The following is a 19,675-nucleotide window of genomic DNA, read 5'->3' on the forward strand; positions in this document are numbered from 1 at the left end:
CAGCACTCCTTCCTTTCACGGTGGCCTTTTCTCCTCTGTAAGAGGCACTTAACAGCCCCTGATTTTCTGGGTTGCCGGGGGTGGGGGTGGGGCAGTTGTGTGACATAAGCCAGGTAAAGGACTGAGCAGGTAAAGGCTCAAGGTCAGTGTTCCGGAAACGGTGGCTGCCATCATTATCATTACAGCCATAATCATTACTCTCTGATTCCGGCACTTGGCTTCTCCCTGAGCACCTGCTCCGCTGTGTGCCAGGCACTGTGCCAGGGCTGAGAGGCGGGCGGCGTAGGATGCATCCCCTGCTCCTGAGGAACTTACGGTCTAGTGAGGGAGGCAGTTAATTAGCAACCTGAGGCAGCCAGCGAAGCACCCAAGGAGGAGCCGGGCACGGGGCAGGCGTGGCAGGGGAAGCCCAGAGGAGATGAAATCTGAGCTGTGCCTTCACAGTAGCTTGGCCCTCGGAAGTGGGAGAGTGGGCGAGGACTCCGGAGACACCTCAGGTCAGTGGTGGGTGTCCCTGGCGCTAGAGCAAACTGAGCTGAGGCTGGCACGTTAGCTCAGGCCACACAGAAGGGCCTCGAATTGCTGCTCCATGCCTATCTCATGGTGAGCAGCATGCCCGAGGGAGGGGTGGGAGCAGGTGAAAGACCCTCTGCCTGGAGGGCGACTGTCAACACAGCAATGACAAATGCAAACCTGCCTCGTTCAATGAAGCATTCAACCAAGCAGAGCAGATCCTTCTCCACAAAGTGTTTGCAATTCTTTCCTAATTATATGGGTAAATTATGCACAATGCAGGAAAGGATGCAAACACACACACACACACACACACACACACACACACCAGGGGAAAATGTCAAAATCGTTTGTCGCTTACCACCCCAGATATCCCTGGTTAACCTGGTTAAACAGAGTGCATTCTCCAGTCTTCTGGCAGGTTCCAAGTGCCGTGAGGGGAAGCACAGGAAAGTTATGGGGCTCCCCATAACCATAACCACCCCAGGGAAGTCTGGGATGGTGTTAGAGGGGAAGGTAGGATTTGGACTCAGCCTTAAAGGAGAGGCAGGGTTTGGAAAGACCACAGAAAAGGCGAGAAATTCCAGGCAAGGGAACAGCATGGCCAAGACACAGAGCCAGGGAAATGGATACAAACCATGACTGTTTGGGCACCTGCTCACGTGCCAGCCTCTGTTCTCATGTGTATCTGTGTTCCCTCATTTGATCTTTCCCAAAGCCTACAGTATGGAGACAAGAGGACCCTCATGTTAAGCTAAAGAAGCAGAAGCACCCACTCTCATTGGCTGAGACATGGTCCTGGGCCAGACCCAAGACCCAGGTCAGTCCCAAGCCCAGGGAACCATCAAGACGGGTGGCCGGGAATCGGCACCGATGATTGTGAGGAAGGGGGAGGAGCTGAAGAGGCTGGGGCAGTAGGGAACGGGGGAGGACATGCGGGGACCTTCCATGAGTCTGGTTCCGTGCTGCAGTGGCTTTATCAGGGCCCCACAGCTCTTGACAATCGCCGCTGCCCATCTAAAACCAGGCTTCTCAGAGCACGGGTCTGCTGCCTTCCAGGAGATAAGGAGACTCTGGTCATGTGGCTCTAACTGTCTGTGACCAAGCAGAAGCCACAGCAAGGCTGATGGCCAGCTCTGTGACCGTGAGCAGGTGACATTGCCTCTCTGAGCCTCAGTCTCCTCATCTGTCCAATAAAAGCAGCAATACTGTTTCTCCTTTCCCCGAGCATGGTGTCCATCCCGCGTGCTGCTGCCTTCCTCCTGGCCCTCTTTCTTCCCTGTGGCCTCCCCTGTTCCCCAGAGGGCGCCACCTTTGCGCCGCACCAGACACCAGGCCTTTGCCAGGCTGGGAGTTGAGTCAGACCTCGGTCCACCAACATGCTGCTGGGGTGGATGGGCCCAGACAGCCAGAGGATTCTTGTCCCAACTCCCATCTGGCAGCCAGCATTTGCCAGGCCCAGCTGAGGTTGTTTGAGAGGGAAGAAGGGAGAGGAAGAGGGGAGCCCCAGATGGAGAAGTTCCACTTTTGCCAGCAAAGGCTTTTGTGCTCTGGAATGCCAGGCCAGGGCAGTCAGCTCTGCCAGAGAGGAGACCAGCCTCCAACAATAATGTTTTTCCCTGGGTTTTCCAAAAGGCACCAGCTGCCTTCTAATTCAAACCATCAGGACGGGGAGGCTTACATGTGCTGAGTCTCAAAACGCCTGTAGAAAGAAAACTGCTCCCCACACCAGACAGGAGCCAGACGGGGCAGCAGGTTTGGTCAAGAGGCCTCCGGACAAAAGACTGTGAGAGCCTCGCTGGGCACCCTCACATCCAACCCAGGTCCTCACCTGACACCTTCCATGGGACACGTTTGGCACTGGTCACTCTACCCACATCCAAGAGGGCCCACCACCCACCAGGAACTGCAAGGCTTTGGAGAGATCATCATAGCTGTTATTGTAGTTCACGCCGATTGAGCTTGTGTTGTACGCCAGCAACTATGCTAAGTGCTTTATGTTCACTATCTCTTGACCACCTACTATTATTCCATTTTGCAGAAGAGAATGATGAGTCTTAGCAAAGTGAAAAGCCTCTGCCTCAGGTCCTCCAGCAAGAAGGAAAGAGGTGGGCTCCCAACCCTGGGTCTGCCTCCAGGGCTTCACTGCTCCAGGGCCTTGCCGTCCAGCAAATACAAGATGTAAGCATCCATATGCACACTCACGCACACACTCTGTTCATGGTGAATTTTATCAATATAAATCGGCTGCCATCATCCCGTTAAATACAATTCCTTCCTCCTTGTTAACTGTAATATCTCTTCTGTTTTAATATGGATTTTCAAATCCATATTCATCCAACAGATTGTTTATGAAAAGCACATCTGTTTGAGGTGTTCATAAGTAAATTTTGAAAAAACTCTGGAAAAAAGGATATCAGTGTCCTTTACCAGAATGGCCAGAATCACAAAGTCAGATAATAGCAAGTGATGGCCACGATGTGGAGAAATCAGAGCCCTCATAGCTGTGGGTGGGGATTCGGATGGTGCAGCTGCTTTGGCAAACAGTCTGGCAGCTCCTCAGACAATGAAACATAGAGCTCCCTGTGACCCAGCAATTCCACTCCTAAGTACCCAAGAGAAATGAAAACATATGTCCACACAAAGACTTGTACAGGAATGTTCAGAGCAACATTGTTCATAGTAGCCAAAATGTGGAAACAATCCACAGGGATAAACAAAATGTGGTCTATCCATACCACGGAATATTATTCAGCCATAAATAGGAATGAAGTCCTGATATGCACCACAACATGTTAGAACCTTGAAAACCTGATGCTGAGAGAGACAGCCAGTCACAAAAGACACATACTGTAGGATTCCATGCATAGGAAATGTCTAGAATAGAGAAATCCACAGGGATGGAAAGGAGATCAGTGTTTGCTCAGGGTAGGGGCCAAGGGGTGCGGTGGGGACCTGGGGATTGGTAATAGCCAAAGGGTACGGGCTATTTTTGAAGTTACCAAAATGCTCAAAAAAAAAAAAATGCCATGGTGATAGTTGCACATATCTGTGAATACACCAAAAGCTATTCAAGTGGGTGAATTATATGATATGTGAATTTGATCTCAATAAAGCTGTTTTAAAAAGAAAAGGTTCAAGATGCAGCCTTTAAGGAGCTCACGGATGAGGGAGGGCAGCGAAGCAAATACTTTTATTCACGACAGCAGAAAGCACAAGCTAGGGTGAGGGTGAGCAGGTCTGGCTGAGGACAGGTGTTTGAGTCAGGGTGTGGAAGTAACAAGTTTTCCACGTGAGAGGAAATGAGTAGTAAGTATAGTGCTGTGGGAAGAGAGGGGAACATGTCTCAGCCTAGGGAGCTCTCTCAGCCTAGAGAGCTGGGGGTGAAAGAAGAGGCAATCCAAGGAGGCTTCCTGGAGTAGGTGACACTGAGCTGTGTCCTGAAGAACAAATCAGGCAAGAAAGTGAGGGGCAGAAAAAAGTGTCACAGGTGGAGGGGACAGAGACATGCTCAGGGGATGTTCTCAGGGGCTGGTGGGAGTGGGAGGGAGTCTAAGACAGGATTCCTGCCTGGCACAGCGGGAAGGACAGAGGACTCCCATCTGCCCCTATCTGGCTGTGTCCCTCAAGCAAGCCCCTGCCTTGGATTCCAACAAAAACCCCTCCCATCTCTGATTCTGTGAGTCTCTGAGGCTGAGATTGGAGACAGGGCAAACCAATGGCAGTCAGTGGGTAGAGAGGGAGAGGAGGCTTTCTGAGTGTCAGGGCCTAGAAACGGGGGGACTGGCGCCTCTCAGACACAAGCTCTCCAGCTTCTCAGAGCTGGATGGTGACCTGCTGCCCAGGGGCCATGTGCCCCACCTTCACCTCCCCAGGAAACACGGGTGCCTGAGAAGAAATCGAAACAGAAACACAGGTGTCTCTCCCTGGGCAGATTCCAAGAAAGAAAAGGAGAGAAGCCATGAGCTTTGAAGGGAGGAAGGAAACCCAAGCCGCGAGAGGAAGTGAGGGAGGTGGGGAGCTGTGAGAGAGCAGCAGGTGCCCTGGGTGTGGTCACGCAGCTCACGGCCACCCCCACCGGTTGTGTTCGGGTGAACCCAACCACGGGCACCATCAAAGGGGCAAAAGAATAATTGTGTGTGGAGGAGACACAGGCCCTGGTGACGGCGGGGTGCTTCCCACGGTGGTGCCTGCAGGCCTCCCGTCTTCTCAGCCTCCCCTGGCCCTTGGGGCTCTGATGTTTATGTCCTACATTTGGAGCCAGAGGCTCTGGGTTCAGCTTTGGGCCTTCAGGGTCTTCCTTGCAGCCTCTACCCCCTCAGTGTGTTTATCTGTGAAATGGGATCACCATTTGCACTCCACTTCCGCTATCAGTGAACAGGGAGGAAGACCGTCATGTGAAAAGAGCTGGACAACAATGGACCTAGGGGAAGAGTGAACTGTGAGCATGAGGACGGCGGCCTTCTGAACCATCCTCTGCCGGGCTTTTTACCTTTCAAAGCATCTTCTCTTGTGCTACCTCCTCTGAGCATCGTGGCCCTGAGAAGGGAAGGCCAGAGTGTCTTCTGCCCATTTGATGAGAGACAGAACTGAGGCTCAGGAAAGGTGCATGATCAAGGGCACGTGCAGCAGGCAGGAGCACACTGGGACTGGGGCTCCCTGGGCCTGGGCCTCACCACCTTAGGCCCTGTTCTCCCGGGCGGGTTTGGGGACATGCTTGTGCCTTCCATACCGGCAGCAGATCATCCCGCGCCCCAGATCAAACTTCCTGGGTTTTGTGGAAGAGGTTCGGCCTGCTTTAGGGAAGATTCACCAACATGTCTTCAACTATTTAAAGGTTTCTCAAGTAGATGCTGTATTAGGCTAGCTCCAGGGCTGGAACCAAGGAAAACTCTGAGGGGTTAATAGGAATGTGGAGAAGGAACATTAGGAATACACGGACCTGGGGTGTCTGGGTGGCTCAGTGGGTTAAGCATCTGCCTTCGGCTCAGATGATGATACCAGGGTTCTGGGATCAAGCCCCACTTTCGGCTCCCTGCTCAGTTGGGAGCCTGATTCTCTCTCCCCCTCTGCAGCTTCCCCTGCTTGTGCTCTCTCTCTCTCATTCTATTTCTCTCTGTCAAATAAGCTCTTAAAAAAAAAAAAAAAAAAAACGGAATACACAGACCTTACAGATGGAACAGGCTGCCTGAAGGGGTAGTGAGCTTCCCGTCACCGGGGGGTGCTCAAGTGCAGGCCTGACACAGCTCAGAGGAGAGTGAATTCTGAGTAGGCGGGAGTGGGGGGGTGGGGGGGGTGGGAGGGTTGGGGTAGAGGCAGGCTTCTCAGCCTGGGCACAATTGGTGTTCTCTGAAGCAGGGCTGTCTTTGCATTTGTAGGATGCTCAGCAACATCTCTAGTCTTTACCCACTAAACCACTAGCACCACCCTCCCCACACTTTGTGAGGATCAAAAATGTCTCTGGACACGGTCCAGTGTCCCCTGGGGCAAAACTGCACCCCCAGTTGAGACAAATTGGCCTAGATGAACTTTAAGATGCCCTGAGATGCCATAAGTCCTTAGTTCTTGACAAGGAGCCACAAGAACCACTGCCATTTTTTGAGCCCCTTGTGGTGTGCGTGATGCTGAGAGTCTTAAACACACCATCTCGTCTAATGTTGCAATCTGCCTTGGTGGGTCTGTCTTCTTACTCCGTTCTCCCCTACTCCTCTTCCTCCTTAGGTCCCAGAGTATTGCTCCACCTGGAGCCCCTTCCTGCTCCCCATCTCATTCATGCCCTTCTCCGTAATTCTATCCCAGCACCCTATTGCTCCCCTAAATAGCGCAGTATCTCAGTGCCTGCCTCCCAGTCTGTCTTCTTGTTAGACAATGGGCGCCTAGAGGCCACCTGGGTCTTGCTGCCCTTTGGGTCCCCACATGGTAGGGGCTCCACGCACACGCACGGAGGGTGCAGGGGAGGGGTAAGCTCAGCGCGTCCCTAACCTGTCCCGGGCAGCAGGGCCGCCTGAGTCTGCAGCCCCGGTCACCTACCGCCCATGCTGCCTGAGCCAGCCCCCCAACACCGCCTCGGGAAGCCACCCGCTGCCCGGCCGTCCCCGGCTCCTCCGAGCACAGGTCTCTGACCCAGACACTGGCCAGTGTCCAGACAGCCGGCTCCACAGGAAGGACGAGGGGCGGGGGATGTGGGCAGGACTCTCCCCTGCAGGAGGAAATGACCTGGCTAGAGACAGTGACCACAGACTTGTTCAGTAAATCTTGGGTCCCTGAGCGGGTCCCTCTCTTCAAAGCTGGAAGGAGGTCACTCCAGGATAAACAAAGGGAAACCCGGTCAAATCCTGGCCAGGGGATGGTCAGGCCAGAGGGCGGCTCTGTTAACTGGGGATTCTGATGGAGGGTGAGCTGTGGCACAGGGTGGCAGGAAGCTCGCCACCCTCTGTGGGCTCGGGCCGGGCTTAAATCTAGCCCACCCCCTGCCCTCCATGCGTCGGCGGCCCGGTGACCTCGGCTAAGTCTCTCTGGTGCTCGGATCCGCAGAGATTTCTTTTGTAAAGTGAGGAAGATTTGAACTACTTGGCGGTTTCTGAGTTTGGGGGTAGGTATTTTGTTTTTAACAAAAGCAGCTCCCCTTCTTAAAGGGAAATCTCATGTGAAAACCCAACAAAACCCAACGTGTAATAAAAACCCGAGCTCTGTCTTCCCTGCGTGCTCTGTTCTTCCCCACCCCCAAGTAGTTCTGGGTTACCTCTCCTCCCCACAGGGCTCCCTCAGGGCCAGTCTGAAACCCGCAGGGATTTCTCCGAGGCCCTTCTAGTTCCAATGGCCTGCAATTCTACAAATGACCCCACCAGATGGTGAAATGCGACCGAACATAATGGGGGGCTGGGGTATATGTGGTGGCCCCTCAGGGTCTTGCAAGGCCTGGGGGGTGGCTGTGACTTGGGTTATCCTTGAACATGCTGAGATGGAAAATTCTGGTCATCTGAGTATTCTGTTTATTTCTGTGGGTCCCTGAATAAACAGGAATTCACAGTACCCAACAAAGATAAACTTATGGAACTCATTACCCCAAAAGGGGTTATAGGCCCAGGACGTGAGCACACCGCAGCAGGCCCCACTGTGTTTGGATGAGTGGAGCGCAGAGTAAAGACACCGAGGTCTGGTCCCAGCCTGACAGCCTGATGTGACCACATCCCCAAGGTCCTGAGGCCACAACTCTGCAACATCCCATAAGCCCTTTCTCACCCCTTTGCTTAAGAAACTGAGGCTTAAGGAGGTAGAATCACGTGCAAGTAGCAGAAGCCAGAGTCCTCAGCTCCACTGTCTGAGGCCTTCCACACCATCCCCAGAGTGGCCAGCAGCAAACTCAGGCTTGAGCTCCTCTTCTGGAAACTGGAGGTGTTTGACTGGGACATGCTTTCCCATCAACACCTGCAGGCCCAGGTGGCTCTGGGCAAGAGACTGAGTTAGATGCTGGTAGGAGAGGAAGTGAATAAAGACACGGCCTCTGCTACATCAGAGGGACCAGAGGCCAGAATTAACTCTGCCAAGCAGCTGGTTGGTGAGCATTTGAAGAAGGTTTCATTGAGAGGGAATGCCTAGGTCTACTTGGAGGCTGAGTAGTCAAGCGGCAGATGGAGGCAGCAGGGAACCCCATTTCCCCCAGAGGGAAGAGCCTGTGCTAAGGCGGAGAGGCGCAAGAGAGGATCTTGAAGAATTTCTCCAGGTCTAACTGCCTCGGGTGTTGGGGGTCATTAGGGGCTGATAAGGGAGAAAAGGTGGGTGTCCCAGGATCAATACCTCAGAGAAAGAATAAGGGTCTTTTACCAGAGTCACCAGATTCTCAGGCTTCAGGGACCCTGGGACTGCCCATGGGAAATCTGTCTGATAATTGTAAGAATCTCCTAATCAGTTCTTGCAGGAGCTAGGAGAGCCCTTTAGAGATTATGAGTTTCCTGTGGCTGCCATAACAAGTCACCACAAACTGGGTGACTTAAAACAACAGAAATCTATTCTCTCACTGTCCTGGAGGCCAGAAGTCTTAAATCAAGGTTTTGGCAGGACCTCGCTTTGTCTGAAGCCCTAGGGGAGAATCTTTCCTTGCCTCTTCCAGGTGGCTTCTAGAAGATGGCTCCAGGCATTTCTTTGCTCCTGGCTAAGCTGCATCACTCCAACCTCTTCTTCCATGTTCACACATTGTTCCATATCTCAAATATCACTCTGTCTTTCTCTTATAAAGACATTTGTCATTGGATTTAGGGCCCACTTGGATAATCCAGGATGATCTCATCTAGAGGTGCTTCACTTAATTATGTAAGACCATTTTTCCAGATAAGGTCACATTGACATGTTCTAGGTTGTGGACGTGTCTTTTGCGGGGGACACCATTCAACCTTCTACAGGGATCAACCATCCCATAGCCTTATTTTGAGGACACTGAGGCTTAGCCAGGGAAAGGTTTTTGCCTGTGGCTAGCCAGTCAGTGACAGAACTGGCACAGGGACACTAGTACTGATGCCATCATTGTGATCATAGCATAACACACATACCACTTAGCATAGGCCAGACATTGTTCCATGTTGCACATTTATCCATTCAGAGTGATCCTATTCTACAGAAGAGCACAGAGGCACAAAGAGATCTAGGAACTTGCCCAAGGCCACACAGCCAGTCTGTGAGCTTACACTCTGCCCTGAGAACCCCAAGTGTCTCCTGATCTGTAGGAGTCAGTACGTTTGTGAGTGTGAGCCATGGAATGGATCCTTTGTTCAACTCTGAGGCTTCAAGGGGATAGAATAGGAGTCTGAAGTCTAGGTGGAGAGATAGACACATACAAGATAATTTCATAGAATGTAGGGAAGACACCAGTCTAAGGGCTCAAGGAGGAATCTCATAGGAAAGAGGCCAACATTAGGAGGCCCTCAAAAGAGGAATGAAATCGTACAAAGAAAAAAGAATGGGAAGAATGTTCTAGGCATGAGGACAGGATGCACAGAAGCAGGGAAGCATGAATGAGCATGGCACAGCCTGGGGACCACAAGTAGTTTGGTTTTTCTGGAACATAAAGTGATGGAGAATGAGGTTCAGGAGAAGGCAGAGCGTAGAGCACAGGCTACGGCTTTGGACTCCATCCTGAGGGTACTGGGAGTGCCACCAAGGATTTTTCAGCAGAAGTTACATTGGTTGATTTGTGTTCTAGAAAGACTACTTGGGCCCCAGCCTTGACTCAGGCCCTGGGCCAGGCCTAGTATTGTTGGGATTAGATAGAAGAGTTTCTGCAGGGACCTTTCTTGAGGGTGCCACATGCCCTGCACCTGACGTTCAGCTCTGGTCCCTAGCTTGGCAGGTGTGAGATGAAGCTGAGATTTGGAGCAGGGGAATCTGTGCCTGGTCGTTTCCCCTTCCTCTCCCCTTCTGTTCTAGAAGCCCAAGCCATGCTGGAAGACTGGGGGCATGGAAGAGAAAAGGTCTACAGACAGAATTTAGCCCTGCACCCCTTTAATTTGGGTAGGCACATGGTGGCTGCTGGAAAAGATGCCTAATAGGGCATTAAAGGAAGTTGGCACATCGCCATTTCCCAGACCGTGTCCATAGATGTAGTTCTGGAAGATCCATCAACTTCTGGATGTCTAAAGGCTCTGAGAAGTCCTCCAAAGAAAACATTTTTTTTTTTTTTTAATTTAAGTAAGTTCTACATCCAGTATGGGGCTTGAACTCATGACCCTGAGGTCAAAGTCGCATGCTCTACCCAGTGAGCCAGCCAGGTATCCCTGAAGATCTCTTTTTGATTTTGTTTAACCCAGTGTTCCCCAAACTTTTTTTTTTTTAATTGAAGTATGGTTGACACATAGTGTTACATTAGTTGATGCAAGGTTCCTGTATTCTCTGAACACCAATGAACTTCCCTTGAGAATGGAGAGCAGTGGAACCCATTTTGGGCCATGCTGGTACAGAAGAGGGAGCACCAGGCCAGGAGTCAAAAGGCAGAAGTAGAATTGGTCCTTGCAGAGACACCAACCACTTCTCCAAAAAGCCCCCATTTCCTCCCTGCTGCCTCCTTTGGGGGCAGTTGTCTTCTGTATCACAGTGACCACATGGCCTCCCTGTAAAAGGGATCTTGTGTTTTCGCCGTGGGGTCTAGTGCCCGGCACAGAGCCAGGCACCGAATGAATACATGAATGAGAGTCTAAAATGAGACCTGCCTCTGCAATAGGATTATTAGGAAATTAAATAAATGAATGCCTGCAAGATGAATTTTACGTTAACACACTTTATAGCCCTGTTCACCTGTAAGGGACTATTTTTTATATACCCTGTAATCCAAGGGGGCTTTACCCCCCACTGACTTGCCATGTGCCAAAAATTCCACCATTAGTCACTCATTGCCTTAGGGTGCTGAAGATCCAATTAAAATGTAAATGTGTGACCTAGAGGTGTCTCCTTTGGGCCACCAGCACTCCGACACAGCATCAGACCATCATCGTTGGCAATTTGTCCATCAGATTAATCCGATCCAGATGAAAGAACTCAAAAGTGGGAAGCTCCTATTGTGGGAGGGGGAATGTGGGACATAAAATGATGTTGCTGGGGATTCTGGGGGGCTTGGGGAGCAGAAAGTGGGGCTCTAAATTAAGCTTGATGGTCGTATCGCCAACCTCTACCACTGCTCCCGTACAGACAGGCCTGGGCCATGTTCCTTCCTCCCAGGACATCCAGGTCAGGCAGTTGAGAAGGGGACGGGCCAGGGCTAGGAGAAAGGCTGGCCCATTTTGCCCAGGGCTGCTGGTCTGGCCAGGGGGTCTCAGCTGTGCTCTGCAAGAAACCCACACAATACAACCCTCCTGGTCCTCTACCTCACCACTGGAGCCAGGACAGTTTGGCGAGCTATGGGCTGAGGACCAGACACTCCTGGGACTGGGCAGAGGAACACAAGAAGGGAGGTAGCTGCTGCTGGCTGGCCATGGTCAGGACTAGGACCTGCCTCCCATCCTCATCTCTCCCCATTACTCCCCAGATCCCCACCCTCAGCACCCACCAGGTGGCAGCCCTGCTGGTGGCAGCCCCTCCTGTCTAGACCAGAGGATTCTCTCTTCAGGATCTTTTGCAAGGGGGTTTAGAAGAAATGTTGCCTCTTGGCACGAACTGATTCATTCCTGCCTTAAGCAACCCTGGGAAGCCCCGAGAAGGCAACAGATGGGGAAACTGAGGCTCCTCCTTCTCCAGCATGTCTCCACTCGAATGTTGCTTCTCTGGTCACCCAGCTCTGCCACAGCAGCCCTGGTATTTCCTCCAGGGCATTTCTTAACCTGCTGACATCAGCTATCGTGTGGACTCATATATCATCTCTCACCCCACCTTGAAATGAAGCTGCATGAGAGTGGGAACCTGTGTCCAGTGGCATCTAGCACACAGTAGGCATTTAATAAATATTTGTTGGGCAAATGAAGGAAATAAGATTCGGGCCCAGAGAAGGGGGAAAGGGACTCTGCCAAGGTCACTCGGAAGTCGGTGGAGAGCCAGGCCTAGAACCTGGGCCCCTGGGCCCCAGGCCAGGGCTCTTTCTATTTTCTTCCAGGCTCTGTCCCCAGAGTGACACTGCCTACTTTCTTCTGCAATAATCCTCTATCCATCACCCCAAGAAAGGAGTATTTACTCTGTGGGCTCCAGCCACACACGCCACCTCCCTATGGCAATCATTTCCTAACATACGCCAGGGCTCAGCAAACTTTGTCTGTAAAGGATCAGATACCATTTTAGGCTTTGCAAGTCATGAGGTCTCTGTTGCAGATGCTCAACAATATTGCAGCCTGAAAAGCAGCCAGAGACAGTATGTAAATGAGTGGGTGTGGCTGTGTTTTAATAAAGCTTTATTTACAAAAGCAAGCAGGGGGCCAGACTTAACAAGTCAAAATACAGGACATCACGTTAAATTTCAATTTCAGTGTCCTGCATTTTGTCTACAACCCTAGGCTGGTGGGTCAGTGTGCTGACCTGGGCTTAGATTCTGGGTTGGCATGAACCTTGGAAGGGACAGGGAAAGGAATCATCATGGAATGCCTACCATGTGGGTGGCACTGGGTTAGGCACTTTCTTTTCATCTTCTCAGCAGCTCTGCAAGGTGAGATGTGGGGTCTCCATTTGACAATGTACGAGAACATGAGGACTTAAGGAAAGCAAGGAGCCCAGCTTTTCATAGCTGGTCAGAGACAGAGCCAGGATCTAAACCCATGGCAGTCTGGCCCCCAAACCTGTGCTCTTTTAAATCAATCTCATCTTATTTTTGTGGAAACCAATGCTCAAAGAGGTGAAGTGACATGACCAAGGCATAGAGCAGGGGGGAGTCCTGTCTGGACTAGGATGAAGGCTTTCTGGCCCCTCATTCTCGGAGCTTTCAGGGGGCACCCAGCAGTTCTATGAATGAAATTGTGTTGTTGTCGGCCTATTGGTTACTTCCTGTGTGTGTGTGTACACGTGTGGATGGGTATATAGGTGCACACATGCATGAACGCATGTAAACAAGAGCAGAAGCCATGGATCCTGTCAGTTTTGGGGGGCTGGATCTTGTCTGTTGCATATTAGATGCTGCAAAATGATGTGTTGATTGATGGATTTGTTTTGACCAGGGCTTCTCAACATTGGCACACTTGGGCCAGGAGGGCTGTCCTGTGTGTTGTGGCATGATTACCAGTGTCCCTAGCCTCTACCTCCTTGATGCCAGTAAGTAGCACACCTATCACTTGTGTGTGACACTCAGAAGTGTCTCCAGACATTCCCACGCATCTCAGAGTTAGGGAAGGGGATGAGTGGTTGGGAAGAAATAGCCCCAGGCTGAGAACTACCAATTTTGCCTAATTCAGAGATTTGAATCTCCTCGAAGGTCTCCTGGGGAAACCTGTACTCACCCACCCTCCAGAGGCCCACACATCTCCCTACACTTCTGGCCCAAACATTCTGAGTCTCGAGAATGGTACCGTTGATAAACCCCAAAAAGCAGAAGAAAGAGTTTATATTAACCAAGCCATGATAAGAGTTGCTGTGAACATGGAATAAACCCCAGTGCCTGTAGCAGTGCTCCACAGACAGCAGGTGATGCCTGAAGCCAGAGGTTCTGGAACCTGTCTCTGCACCAGAGCATCCTGAAGTTCTTCAAAGGCCCACTCCGGGCCGTCCTCATGGACCCACAAGGACTCTGGAGGGTAGGCCAAGAGCTGTCTGTCCTGTTTCCTCCTGGCCCAACTAGCTCTGTTCCAATAGGTGTTTGGGGCCAACTCCTGAAGGCCCCTCAGAGGGAATGAAATGGAGGGAATTGGGGGCCTGGGGCTGCTCTCAGGGTGAGGCTTTGGATAGGGGACTTCGGGATGCGGGACTACTGCCACGTGGGTGGCTGGCTTCTTTGCATCAGGCCGGTCTGGTGGAGAAAATGACCTCACCTGCTTGGAAGAACCCTTGGTGGTTGCTGGGATCTGGGGTCGGGGAGGGGTCCCAAGGGCCAGACAGAGAGGAGCTTAGGGGCTGAGAACACCTCCCCCCAGCCTGGCTGCAGCCCAGCCTGGCTGCCTGTGGTCTGGCCCAGGAGCAGGGGACAGACCTCCCCCGTGGCTGGCACCCTCTCAGCGGCCTCTTCCCAGCCACGGCGGGGAAAGTGAGAGGGGCTGACGTGGGGCTGACCTCACAATCGGCTCCCCATCCTCCAGTACCTCCCTAGGGGTTTCATGGCTGCTGGGAAGCAGGACCTCCCTGGGGTCACCAGGGGAAGGGAAGTGACTAGAGGATGCCACAGGCTGAACTGGGGCGGGGGTGGGGTGGGGAGGCTTTGGGGGCTGGGTCCACAAGCCAGGGCCAGGGGCGGGTGGGTGGGGGAGACAAAAGGCTGCCTTGTACCCCAATACCTCCTCTGCTGCTGACTGGAGATCTGAGGTTTCCCTTAGGAGAGTCATCATGGTAGAGGGGCTTTCAAAGTTCTAGAAATGAATCAAGAATGGATGGCCCCGGGCGCCTGGGTGGCTCAGTGGTTGAGCATCTGTCTTCAGCTCAGGTCGTGATCCTAGGGTCCTGGGATTGAGTCCCACATCAGGCTCCCCATGGGGAGCCTGCTTCTCCCCCTGCCTATGTCTCTGCCTCTCTCTCTGTGTCTCTCATGAATAAATAAATAAAATCCTAAAAAAAAAAAAAAAAAAAGGGTGGATGGCCCTTGTGGACAGTGTAGGGAGAGGCAGAGGGGATGTGGTTATGTAGATGCTACCTGGCCACTCAGCCTACATCCCAGACATTACTGCATCTACTTCTCTCAATGACTGTAGGAGGGCCATGTGACAGATGAGGAAACTGGGGTGCAGAGAATTTAACAAGCTTGTCTGAGTTCCCATGGCTGGAAAGATCAGAGCCCCAGCCCTGTGTCTGGTGCTTACTGTAGGTCAAGCCTTGTCAGACTCAAGTGAACAAAATCCCCTGATAATCACCCTGAAATATAGATTCCAATTCGGCCTGTCTCAGGTAGAGCCTGAAATTCTAAATTTTTTCACTCCCAGGGGGTATGGGAGCAGCCGGTCTGTGCTCTACTCATTTTACACAGGCTAACACAGTTAAGGGCCTGGCACAGGTTTTCAATACATGGAAGCTTTTATTTCTATTACCTGTGGAAAGTACTCACAACATGTTTTGTGCAGAGTAGGTGCTCCATAAACAACAGTTGTCCTTGTGAAGCAAGATCACATAAAGGAAGAGCTTGGTGAACTCAAGAGCTCTTTGCGAGCATATAATTAGAACTAAAATGGACTTTAAGACAGTGAAATTGAAGGAGTCAAGGAGGGCTCCATGGAGGAGGTGACATTTGAGCCAGCCCTTGAAGGACCAGAAAGAATTTTCCATGTAGCAAAGGAGGAAGGGGATTTTAGTCAAAAGGAAGAGCCAGAGCAAAAATGTATAGAGGCGAAAGGATGTGACATTTAACAGATCGCTAAGCCACCTCATAGCCAGAGGGAAGGGGGCAGTGAGGGAGGCAAGCCCAGAAGGTTAGTCTGGCAGGAGGAGCTACATGATTCACAAAGTAAAAAATACAGAGTTCCTTGGAAGAGATCGGGTGTGTATATTAGGGTCCCCTGGCTGCTGTAACACTACAAACTGGGTAGCTTAAAACAGCCATTTATTCGTTCTCAGCCTTGGAGGCCAAAAGTCCAAAATTCAGAGGTTGGCAAGGCTAAGGCCCCTTCCGAAGACTTTAGAACGATCTTTCCCCGCCTCTTCCAGCTCGGTGGGGGTGGGGTGTGAGTGGGTCTTTCTTCGATGTCTCTTATAAGGACGCCTGTCCTTGGATTCAAGGCTCACTCAGAACATTCGGGATGATCTCACCTGGAGGTCCTTAACTTAATTACATCTGCAAAGATTCTTTTTCCAAATAAGGACACATTCACAGGTTCCAGGGACTAGGATGCAGATGTAGTTTTCAGGGGCCACGCTTCAAACCACTGGAGTGGGCGATGCACCCTTCAACCCCACTGGTCCCTCTCCAAGATGGGACCGGAAGAGCAGACAGAGGAGGAAGCTGAGACTTCTACCCGTAGGCTGCCCGTCTGGCCTTTGCCTATGACACACTCTTCCTTCGAAGAGCCAACGGTCCTTCTGGGGAACTGGGAGGGTTCCAGCTGGCCTGCCTGGGTGGGGGGTGGCAGAGGGGTGGGGCCTTGGTGAGCAGAGCCAGGAGAAAGCCTGCTGACAGGTAGAGCCATTCCTGGCTTTGATTCATTGACCGTCAGGGCAAGAGCTGGACCAAGCCTCTTGGAATTACAAAAATGCCCCACACATATTTTCCTCCCAGCCGGTGGTTTTGTTCTCAGCCAGCAGAGAAGGCCTGTCTGCTCCGTTAACCCCCGCTCAGCCTCCCATCTCATTGCCCCGTCTGCGGCTCCCTCATCCACCACCACCCCCCTGCACCTCTCCCCCCAGAGACACCCTCTTCTCCACCACCAGTCATTGAGGCTGGAGTGGGCAGGGCTTGACCACGTCCTCATAATTGAAATATTTGGCCCCTCTAGTGAGGCCAAAGCAGGGCGGTACTTCCCCTAAGTCAAAGGGACAGATTCAAGCTGGGCTCTCTCAGGCAGGAGGGGGCGTGGGAAGTGTCCTGGACACAGAAGCCAATGGCCAGCAAAAGACTTTCTGCTCAGCCCCAGAGGATCCAAGTGGCCTTGGAGCAAGGCAGGGGCAGACACTCAAGGCCCACTGACCCTCAAATCCCTGCCTCTGTCATGGTGACATCCTTTCTACCCTCCCCTCATGCACCACCTGGCATCACTCCAGGCTCACAGACTCTTCCAGGAAGGAGGAAGTCATCTGATGTCCATTTTGTGGGTATATTATACATCCATAAAAATGTTCTTCAAATCCCTGGGGACAGAGGGAGCTTCTGAAGCATGGCTAGCCCCTGCTGCACCCTCAGGACTCAGAAGCCCAATGCTGGGCTGGGCCAAATCTCTAGCTTGTGCCTGTGTCATCCTGGGCTCTTGGAGAATCCCCTCCTTTGGGCTGCATTGGATGCTGGGCATCAGCTTTTGCCAAGACCATGGGAGAAACAGCCCCTAGGGACCCACTCACTGCAAGGCCCATCACATGACTACTACCACCCTGCCATGGGTCTCAAGGAAGAAATCACCTTTGGAACCAGTCCCAGGCTAGGCTCTGTTTTCCCTGAGCCTCAAGAAAGCCTCTTCCTTTCTGACTATGGGAACTGTATAACAGATCACATTTCCCTTTTTTCTTTAGCTGCCAGGACTCTCAGAGCCAACTTTGAAGCTCAACCATGGTAATTATGTGGCCCCTTGTGATTTGAAACATTTATTTTTTCTTTCCATGATCTTAGTTTTCTCACTTTACTATTATATTCTCTGATGCTGATTCTCTATCTATTTTATCGATATTTTTATTAGATGCCTTATGTTGTAAGCTGTTTTGTATGCCATTTAGAACAAAAAGGACTATAAATAAATAAATACATCTTGGTTCTATTATGACGTCAATTTTATTGTGAAAGTCAGCCTGGGTGGCTCAGTCGGTTAAGCGTCCAACTCTTGATTTTGGCTCAGGTCATGATCTCAGCCCGGGGCTCTGTGCTCAGTGGGGAGTCGGCTTGAGATTCTCTCTTGTGCTCTCTCTCAAATTGAGAAAGAGAGAGCAAGTAAGAGTGAGCACAAGCAGTGGGGAGGAGCAGAGGGAGAAGGAGAAGCAGACTTCCTGCTGAGGGGGGAGCCTGATGCAGGGCTTGATTATGACCTGAGCCGAAGACAGACACTTAACCTATTGAGTCACCCATGCACCCCAAACAAAATCTTGAAGAAGAAGAAGAAGAAGAAGAAGAAGAAGAAGAAGAAGAAGAAGAAGAAGAAGAAGAAGAGGAAAGACGGAAAGAGAAAGAAAGTAAGAAAGAGTGAATGTTTGTGTGATAAGTGAATTCCCTGACTGCACAAATCTGAATTGAGGGCAGAGGTGACCTGGGAAATTATCTTTCTTCTGTCACTAATCTTTGAGCTCCTTGGGTATAAAGCCTGGCACACAGAGGCCCTTACTGGTCTTGAGCAGGTGAGCGTGCAGTGAGTGTACAGGTGGTGAATATAAAGATGAGCCAACACAATGGGCATCTCTCACAAGCTGAGTGACATCAAGGTAGTGCCTTAGCCTCCTGGGGCCTCTGCTTCTTCATCTATAAAATGAGAACAGTTGGTAGTCTAGTCTCACCCTCAAAATGGTTGGGAAGATGCAGTGATGAGTTTGGAAACTAGAGTGCTAGACCATCACAGAGCCTGTGGGCTGTGTGTCCAGTGGGATCGCTGTGGACAATCATCTTCTTGGGGTGGGAGTTCCCCTGTCCAGTTGGCTCCTGAGAGCCAGGGTGGGAGGAGGCTCAGCTGTGTATCTGGGCCGTCCCTGGCTCCACCATATCCCTGAGGTCAGGAGACCGCTCTGTGCAGGTGTCCTCCAAGTTGGGGACTCGGAGCACTGTCAGAGGAGCCATCAGCCGGACATTTGTCCACTCCGCTTACCCTCTTTCCCGTTAACCCGGCTCCTTGGCCCCCTGGACTCAGGGTTGTCAGATCCCCCCTTCTGCATTCCTGGGGGGAGGAGAGGACCCCTTTCCCCTGCAGAGAGAGCACCATGTCTAAGATTCCTGCTGCTTCCTCCATCTCCACCTTGCCAGGACCTGATTTCCACAGCCCTTCCATCTCCCTGCTCATGGGCTCCCTTTGGCAGCCCTGTGAAGTAGACAGACCAGCATTCATCACCGGTTCCTCTTGCAGTCTCACAGATAAGAGAGCTGAGCTCACCCAGGAGGGTCACAGGACTGCACGTGGCAGAGCCGCTGAGGACCAGGCCTCAAGGGCAGGGCCTTCCCAGCAGAGCAGATGGCCTCCCTTCCTCCCACCACCTGATTGCTTTCGCCTATTATTGGGACAGGACGGAAATCCAATAGCCAATCAACAGTGTTTGTTCTCTCTGGTGGGGGGCAGAGCAAGGAACAGAGTACCTGCCCCCTCCTCGGCAACAGAGAACTCAGCAGGTGCAGGTGAGGGAAGTACCCGAGGCCCAGTGGCCCAGCCAGCCCCACGGGGTGGCAGATAGGGTCAGGCATTGCTGTGCGTTGCTGTTTGTTTTCCTCTCATTTCCTAGTAAAGATTTCTTTTGTAAAGTTTCAACCTTGTCTCCCAGGAGCGAAGGGGAAGCAGGGTGATGCTGGCGGGGTGTGGCCTGGTGCTGGGATCCAGCCCACTGGGAGGGGCCTTCGCCAGTGTCCCAGGGAGGAAGAGACCCAAACAGCTGTGGGTCAAGCTCCAGGGACCAGGCGGCCTCTCCCTCCCAAGCAGCAGCCTGTGCTGTCCTCGGCGATTGACACTTGACATCTTCATAGTCTCAGGAGGAGTGAAAAATGGAAGGAGGGCAGGGTGGCCTTTCTCGGATTTGGACAGGCACACAAATCCCCTGTGATCTTGTTAAAAGGCAGATTCCTATTCAGCAGGTCTGGGGTGGGCTTGGGGGGCAAGATTCTGATCAGCTCCCGGGTGAGGTCAACGTTGCCCAGTGTCGTGGGTCAAGTCCCTGCACAGAGAGCAAGGGAGGACCAGCCACCGATCCCCCTGCTGACACCCGGTGCAGTGAGTGCTCTCTCTATCTTGGTCTC

General features: G+C 51.9%; 1 long non-coding RNA gene across 1 annotated transcript; it reads left to right on the forward strand.

The window, feature by feature from the left end:
• The first annotated feature begins 362 nt into the window (after positions 1-362).
• LOC144299525 (uncharacterized) lies at positions 363-2,802 on the forward strand. The gene is made up of 3 exons (XR_013366230.1): positions 363-497; positions 1,232-1,333; positions 2,149-2,802. It is a non-coding gene; the product is annotated as an uncharacterized LOC144299525 (long non-coding RNA).
• The last annotated feature ends 16,873 nt before the right edge of the window (positions 2,803-19,675 follow it).

This window comes from Canis aureus, chromosome 27 (assembly GCF_053574225.1).
Source record: "Canis aureus isolate CA01 chromosome 27, VMU_Caureus_v.1.0, whole genome shotgun sequence".
NCBI classification, from domain to species: Eukaryota; Metazoa; Chordata; class Mammalia; order Carnivora; family Canidae; genus Canis; species Canis aureus.